Raw genomic sequence first — 9431 nt, 5'->3', positions numbered from 1 at the left:
TTGGAGGGCATGACCTATGAGGGGAAGCCGAACACTCTTGTGCTCTGTTTCTGAGGAGAGGAAATGCAGAGAGAGGCCAGTCTTTTTTCCATGGTATGTTATGACAGGATGCCTGGAGACAGTTCAAAGCTATGCAAAGTGATACTTGGACAAGATAACCCTGGAGAGCTTGCAAGTGTTGAACTATAGTTTGGCCAATATTCTCAGTAATATACTGTAACTTTTGATTAGCCTTGAAGTGGTCAAGCTGTTGAAGGTTCCTCCCGTCCCCTCCCCTCCCCTTTTTATTTCCTCAGGTATAAAAATATCTCTTCAGTTGGAAAATCATTTTAATGAAAAATTATGGCAAGTAAAATTAAAAATTCTGGGCAGAAGACGAAATGTAAATTAATCTACTCATTTCAGACCTACTTATAAAAAAGATACTGGAATATTTGTGCAAGAAATCATTATTGAAATTGTATTACTGGATTAATTCTCACAGGTGAGAGTAAGGTCACATTTCAATATGCTTTAACACCTGAACCATACAGGTTCACTTTACACTTGGAACAGATAAGAAAAGTCTTTCTTTTTATGGAAAAGGAAATTTGGTCAAGCACTTGACAAGATAACAGATTTCCTTTGGTAAATATCACATCTCCTGGGATGAAAGTGAAAGAATAAAATAAATACTGTATTTAAAAACAATGACACTAAAACATATAAAATATCCAAGGAAGAAAAATAGATGACACAAGTTTTCTGATGAGATAAAAACAAAGGAAACCTAATAAACACACTAAGAACCACTATATTATGTTTATATGTATACTTTAAGTGCATATTTATACATAAACTGTACATTTGTGTATGTATATATCTATGCGTATATAAAAGAAGTTAGCCAAAGGTTATTTCATAAGGAATAAATGAATGTTAAATAAAAGATTTCTCAATTTGTTTCTTTACATTTGACACAGAAAAGCAGAAAATGAAATACAGTGAAAGAAGAAACCTAGCCTCTGAAATGCTTGTTTTATATTCCAAGTTCTGTCCAAAGGATCATAGAATAGGTAAAGTTGGAAGGATGCCTTTTAAGTTTTATTCAACAGCTCCTCAAGCACTGTTACCTATGGCAGGTTGCCCAGGACCATGTCCAGACAGCTTTTGAAGATGTCCAAAAAAGGAGATTCCACAGTTTCTTTGGGATTGCAGTGTTCAGTCAGCCTCATGCTGTTTCCCTATTTTTAGATAGAATTTCCTGTTTTTCCATCTGCACCTCTTGTTCTGGCACTGGGCACCACTGAAAAGATTCTAATTTCATCCTCCTTGCACTTTCTCTTCAAGTATGTATATAAATTGATAAGATTCCCTCTGAGCCCTCTCTTCTGTAGTTTGAAGAGCTCCGTCTATTTCTGCTTGTCTTCAGTTGACAGATGATCCAGTTTTGTTGGACTTTTTCCATTATCCATGTGTCTTTAGTACTGAGGAACCCTCAAATAGACATAGTACTGAAGGTACAGGCTCATTAGGTCTTAATAAAGGGGAAGGATCAACTTCCTCTGTCTGCTGACAATGGGTTGCCCAACACAGTTCAGAAAACCATTAGCTTTCTTAATGAAAAGGGCGCACTGCTTTTTCATGTTCAACTTTCTATACCAGAACCTTCAGGTGCATCTCTGCCAAGTTATTTTTTTCAGCTGGATGACCCCCAGCACATACAGGTGACTGATTTTGTTTCTCCTCGGATGCATTTCATGTTGCACTTCATGAAGTTCTTGTCAGAATATTTCTCTGAACTGACAAGTTCTCTGTGTTTGGAAACACAACTATCTGGGATATCAGTCAGTCTTCCTAGTTTTTATCTTCAGCAGACTTGATAAAGGAGTACTCTGCCCCATCATCCAGATTATTCATGAAAATATTAAACAGAATTGAACACAGAATTGAACCTGGAATATGCTGTTAATTGCAGGCCTCCCATGTGATTTCAGCAAGTCTACCAGTATCAGTCTGAGTTATAACTTCATCACAGTATAGTTGTTACCGATGTCAAGAAAGACCTTAAGTAACCCTTGGGAGGAGCAAAGACTAGTAGGTACCCTGACACCAGGTTTAATCTTCTGCCACAAATTTTACTCCTAGAAATCCCCTTGGGTTAAAGATAAAGAATATCTACATAGATTGATGCAAAGACAACTGAGTTATTTAACTATCAACCTGCATAGACAAGAGCTTTTGCATAAGGACTGCAAAAGGTTTGAAAGGAAGGCATATATCTTATCAACACCCTGTGTCTCTAACAGTTTTGAGATCTATCTGACAAAATGAAGCAGAAGATTGTCCTCTCTTTTTACACTTATGTAGACCAACTCTTAGTATACTGTAAAGAAACGATTTACTAATTAGTGTTGTTATGACTTTGGCAAAGAGAAAGGTGGAAATAAATGGAAAGCATCTGATTTACTACTGGAGATGTGTACTCTGATATTGTTTGAACTTCATTTGTTACTGCATGATGAATCTCTGCAGCTGACTTTTCAAAATTTGTTCTGAACATATAACTACACTCATTGATGGATCCAGTCAGACAGTAGAACAGGATGAGAAATATATGGGACTTCTTGTTTGAGTTACAAATGCTCTTTTTGTGTATTGGATACATTAACATGTGGAAGTCTGCAGTCCAAGTGAAAGATGTATTCAAGCTTAGCTTATAACTGAGTTTAAGGCTGGGAAAAACTTAAATGTTAACTTACAATACTGGGTAGGCAAGTCATTATATGCAAATAAAAAGATCAGCATTATACAGTTTGTGGGCAGAATATGGAAATGATATTTGAGTGTTCCATAGAAGCTTTCAGAGAAAAGGAACAATTATGGACAATGAGAGAGAAATAAAAAGTAAGAAGATAAGAAGCATCCCTTCAGAATTCTATAGAAGTATCACACTTTTGAGGTCTTTCAGCTCTGCCATGGAGGACAGCTATCTCAAATAGCTACGTTAAGTCAGATTTCTTATTCCCTTTAGTCAAACCCTCATGACTAAAGGAATAATTTCAGTGATTTATCAGATACTGTAGATCACAGATAGTATAAGAAAGACTCAGCTTATTTTTCATGGGAAATGCATTTAACATGAAGGAGGAAGGGGAGATTTATTTGCAAATTTTTTTTTTTTGGCTTGCATCACTGTTTACTGACTTTTAATTTTGTAAAAATTTATTCGAGCCTGTTACTTGTTGATCCTGAATTTATATTGTTTGATTCTGTATCATTCTATGAAATAACAATTTTGAGCTATTTTATAACGAATGAAGTTGATGTGTACTTATAGAAAAGTAAATTATTTGATTGCCAATATAGCTGTCTTATCTATACATTAATGTTTCTCTTACAAACATAATAAAGGCAAAGTCAAAATATAATACATACTAGAATAACATAAGGCACTGTATATACATCAACAGAGTTTATTTCATACATTTTTCTGTCTTCTTTTGAAAAAAAAAATCCAGGTATGTAATTAAATATTTGAACTCTGTGATAATTCTGTAGGCAAATATAATTATAAATTTTGCCATAATATGACAGAACTATTTACATTTCCTTTGATGCAATTCTTCAAAATGCTGAAACAGAAAAGCAAATACATAACTTTTGCTCCAATAATAATTTGTGTAGAATAACAACCCATATATATCATCAGCATATAATTAGCCTTCCATACATTTCACAATTTACTCCTAGCAATTATGAGATTAAAACCATCACATAAACTATTCTTCTTTAAATGCATTATTTTTTTAATCAAACAAATATATGACCAGCTCAGTCCCCCAGTGACACTGGGGAAACAGGACAGTGTTGGTGGCATTTCACAAAAGAAGCATGTGTAAAAGCAGGTCTTTAATGGAAGATCCAGTGGACTCAGTTGAGGGGTATGTTTGGAGGCTTATACATAGTCTTTGTAGGTTAGAGAAAATAACATTTGCCAAAAAAAAATAAATACTGATAGTATTAATAATTTGTTGCATTGTTTCTCTAGACCTCAGACTTTAGGGTTTCTAGACAGTAACATTCAGTTTCCCATTTCATAACTTCCAGATTTGACAGCTGTAATCAATATCATTCTCCTTCACAGGGGGTGCAGGAAAAGCTCCTCTGCAATTTACTCCCAGGTCAGTGATTAAGTTATGATCAACACCAACATTTGAAATGATAGCTGGCAATAAAATAAGTACTCCATATTGGTGTTCATTTTCAGTAGATGCAATCCTTTCTTTTACCAGAACAAAACTAAAGGGAGTTAAAAAATAAAATAAAACTAAACAAAAAACAAACAAACAAAAAAAAAAAAACCCACATCACACCTACCTAATCTACAAATATTAACAACCACCACTTGGAAATAGTCAATTATCAAAAAAGGATAAGCATTTGATGAAAATGGAATAGCAAACTCTTATAGAGGAAATGGAATAAAAACAGTTCAAACAGAAGCTGTGAATTTGTAAAATGTTTGCCAGTATTCTTTTGAAGTGTGGACTTTTGGGACAATATTGATAAATTCGATGAACATTTTACTTGTATGGAATAGATTTATGGAATTTTACTGTTTTCAGTGAAATATAACTGCTCTGCCAGATCTGTGCTCCGTGGATTATTGAGTGTGTAACATTAGCCTGTGACTTTTGCAGCCTTTTTTGTGCTTTCTTTGAAGTACCAAAAAATCTGAAGAAGACAACTTTAGTGATGACTAATTCGTTTGGCGTCTGAGCCAGCAGTGATACTGATCTAGTTCATGAACTCAGAAACACTAGCTACATGTTTGGCTCCATCCGGCTTTTAAATTACAATTTGTTTTCTTTTGCTGACTACATGGGAACTCGTGTGTTTGTAAACTGTTTACCATGACTGAACACCAGCTTCATTTACGTCCTTTAGACAGTATTAGACTTTGAGACCAAACTTGATTCTCAAAGGTCACAAGCATATCAATCTTCATCTATTTTTGTACAATTTCTTTCAGTGAAAAAAATAGAACATTTTGTTCTCTTGTCTCCACGTATGAGAACAGAGACATTTCTAGGGTGTTTTAACTTGCAAGATTTGAATTCTAGATCCAATAATACATTTGAATACATAATGAACTACTTTTATTGGCAAGTAAAGGTTGTTTGCTTTTTCCTTCTACAATAATTGTTACTATTGCTGACAGAAGCAAGCTGACTACATTTTGGGTTCAAAGCTTCCTACTTATAGTGTAGATGCAAAATGATCTCTGTTCATTACAATGTCCAATTTGCAGGTTATACAGCTATACAGCAGATGTTTCCTCCATCATTATATTAGAGCTAGAAAAATATTCTGGATTCTACTACAGTAGAATAATAGGTGGAATTGGAAGACAGAACAAGCTTGTTTAAAATACACAGGTTAGTGTAAAGAGACAGTACAATTATTTGGATGGCATTATAACTACATTATTCAAATGCTTCAGGTTTTTAGTAAAATAACGTTCTAAATACATTCAGTCAATAGCACAACACTTTCTTGCTTAAAAATAAAATGAAATAAAACAAAATAGAATGGAATAAAATACAAAACAGAATACATAATACAGAATACAAAATAGAATAAAACTTGACATGGATTTTAAAGACATTCTTTAGGTGTAGATAAATCTTATACTCTGTCAGTCTTTCACATCTTCATGTACAGTGGTGGAATACCATCAGTTCACATCTGTGAAACTGCTTTTAAAGGTATTCTTGGCAGTGCAAGTAATACTGATACAATTTTAATGTATTCATTTACCAATTTGATACTGTGCTATTATCAAAGTTTATTTGTTTGAAGATGCTAAATTTTAGAGTACCACAATGCAAAGTTATTTCAGAGAACTATACAACCTCTTGCACAGGTTATATAGCGATTTATAGGTGTAGATGATATAGACATCAGTGACAATATAGATGACACAGATACTGATATAGATGATATAGATACAGATATAGATATTAATTTTATTGAAGAAGGATTCCATTATCACTGGTAGGCTGGCCTATACATCAGCAAATTTGCTTTAAAAACAAAATGAAACAAACGAACGAACAAAAAAAATTCAGAGTACAATTAATGATCATCCTGCTTATGATTTGGGGAAAAGGCTCATATTCACCTTTAAAGCAAAAAGGACCTATGATTTCTATGAACTTTCAGTCCTTTACTTAAACAGTAATGGTTACACACTTTAGTTTCAATGACTACTAATCTTTTACATTACACTGCATATGTCGTATTTTCTTTCATTCATTTTTATCTTAATTTCACACAGAATGGGAGAAACAGGCAGTAGAAAAAGAAATACAAATTTCAGATGGAAATTTTACCTTGCTCTGTAATCTGGACTGATAGTCAGTCAGATACTGCATTCATCATTTTAGGAGATATCATAGTGAAAATAGTACCAAAGATCCTAGGAAACTGGGAGTTTGTTTCATTAGTTTGCATGATATGCAAGTATTACTATGTTTCAACTTCTGTATCTATTGTTTTCCTCTACAGGGGTTGATTTCACATTTCAACAGCCTTTCTTAACTTTAATGATTTCAAGATATCTGTCATAAAAATATTTTTCCTGTGTGAAGGAAACATGAATTAGAACTATTCTCATTAAAATCCGTTAACTTAAAATGTACTAATCCATACACAGTTGAATCTTTTTGTCAACATTAATTTTTTTCACTTTGTTTTGGCCCATGCTGGATGCACAGAGTAGCAAAATCCTGAAGTCAATGCTGACTTTAAAGGGACCTCTCTAAAGACGGCTGTCTAAATAAACCTTCATGCCACAACTTCTAACCACTTTACACTGGTCATGTAAAATATGCTCAAGCTCAAGGTAGGCTGCAAAAAGTCCACAGAAGTCAGTGGAAAAAGAGTTTGTTAAACATTTTTGCTTTTACACTAATATCTTAATGTGGAAATTACGCTAAGACAATGCAAGATATGATAAGGCAGTGTAACAACATATTTGTGCATCTTTCTTGAAGAGATAATTCTTTATTGACAATTGACATTCTTTTTTTCACATGTATTTCATAGGAATGGCTAATAGACTGTTTCCTTAATAACAAAGCAGTATTAGAGGTAGAGCCCTCTTTCAAAACAAGCAAACAGATTAAGACTCCTTTCTATTTCTTTGGCTAGCTTTCCATGTCTTGTCACTTGTAGCCTGCCTCAAAACCTGTACTATGTTAATCTAAAAATTTTCATAGTTTTTGAAAACATTTTGAAAAACTGTACTGTCACAGATGTTTTTACTCATAGGCAACATCAGAACATGCAGTATAGAGAGAAAATGAATAAAATATCTGTCATGATTGCTTGCCACTATTTCCGTAAGTGTATTTTGACCTATGACTTTGGATTGACTACAGAATCTGCCAAATTACAAAAATCCTCTACAAATATGGGATATTTTACTTCTTTGACTTGAACTATGAGTGGACAATAGTCTGTTTACTCAATGTAAGACAGATTTCTAGAGCACATATTTTGGTATGTAAAGTGTGATAGTTTCTCTGAAATTGATATGCCAAAGAAAGATTTTGTCTACGTTGGCTCAAAATTTGCTTCTGAAGACAATACATTTGCTAATGTAGGAATGTACTTTCCACTGTCCAACTAGTAGCTATGATTAAAGTCTAATTTGTAGTTCCAATTAAACTTCTTTACCACAAAGGTTGACAAAATATGTCTTGATTACAAAAGTACTGCTTAAGAAAGAAGACGAGGGCTGCATAACACTGACATTTTATTAGAATTCATTTGTAACAAATGGAACTTGTGTCAGCAAATAACTGATTTTCATACAGACTTTCTTTCGCCACCAATGTAACGAAGTAAGAAAATAAAAAGCACGCCTTTCATTCTGAAAAACATTTACGCGTACTACTAATTAGAGGTAATTGTATCTTTTTAACAAGCCATTTTACAAGTTTTTATTATTATTATTATTTTAATTTTTCGTCTATGCATCCAAAACAAGAGCAAAGAACACTTTTTTTTTTTTTTTTTTAATTATCTTTGTAAAGACACTCCAAGCTTGAATGGCAAAGCCACGTTAACAGATGGTTATGATGAGACCTGTAGCCTTCTGATATCTGTGAAGTATCAGGGCACCAAAAATACTAAAATGAAAACCAAACAAATAAAAGAAAAAGAAATGAAATAAAAAAAATAATAAATAAAAAAGGAAAATAGAAAAATGAAAGGAAAATCAGGAAAGAATAAAAGAAAAAAAAAAGTAATAGCATTTCTTTGTCACTGAAAGCATTTTTTTTTCCTTTTTACATGTTCTGTGTCACTTAAATATAATGCCAGTGGGTTTTGTAAGCAGTTTTTTTTATAGATGGGTTCAAGTAATAACATAGTTGAGTGTAGAATCAATAGGGCAGTGCATAGTACAAAGGTATAGAAAGTGCAAATCTCTCTAGAGGGCCCCTCCCTTTCCCCAACTTTCCTCTCCAATTTCTAATAACTCAAGTCTATTTAAAAAAAAAAGAGTTAAATAAATCCTATGTATAAATTGTTTTCATACATTTTGCCTTTTTTTCTGCATTGCAGCTTATCACAAAATAAGACATAACTCCACATATAAACATAAATAGCACCATACTAGTTATGTTGACAAAGCCAATTCTAAGCTTGGAAATGTATGATATAGGTAGGCAAAGATGCTCACAATTTAAATTAATAATTAATGCCAGTATATAAGATTATATATAAAGTGGAATGCACATCAATGACTCTAAAGTTATCTTAACAATACAAAAACTTAAAAAAACCCCAAAAAACTAGCTGTATAATTTCCTTACTTTTGTTTCAGTTTTTGTTTTTGTTTGTTTTTTTGTTATTCCAATCTATTTGGAGCTCCAGTGTGCAAGGGTATTCTCTATGTTATGTTTCTACAATTATGCTTTTTTAAGTTTTTCTGATCTAATCCGAAGTACATGATGACACCACATAAACTGGCACTTCAATAATTAATTAAAAGTACAAATAAAGAAAGAAGAGAAAGAAAAATAGTGCACATTCTTCTCTGGTTCTGGTGTAAGTTACAGAGTCTCATTCTGAGGTAGCCTTCTATATAATTCTGTTTCATATATATGTGTGTGTGTGTGTGTGTGTGTGTGTTTGTGTGTGTTTTCTTACAAAAGTGCTCAAATATAATGCTTGCTAGAATTTAGTCCTTCATATTTTTTCCTTCTACAAGTAGTGGGAAATGTGGAAGAAGAAAAGTTGAGGTCACAAGCCATGCCAATACTCCTGTCTGAAACTCCACAGAAATCCTTTGATAAATATGTACTGGTGACAGCACAATACACAATGGAAACCAAGGTCAATGTAAATGACATCATATTAAGAACGTTAAGAAGTAC

Source organism: Cyrtonyx montezumae, unplaced genomic scaffold (genome assembly GCF_038088225.1).
Source record: "Cyrtonyx montezumae isolate F1298 unplaced genomic scaffold, pur_monq_1.0 scaffold_30, whole genome shotgun sequence".
Classification (NCBI taxonomy): domain Eukaryota; kingdom Metazoa; phylum Chordata; class Aves; order Galliformes; family Odontophoridae; genus Cyrtonyx; species Cyrtonyx montezumae.
The sequence above is the reverse complement of the archived record's forward strand: the minus strand, read 5'-3'. Positions refer to the sequence as shown.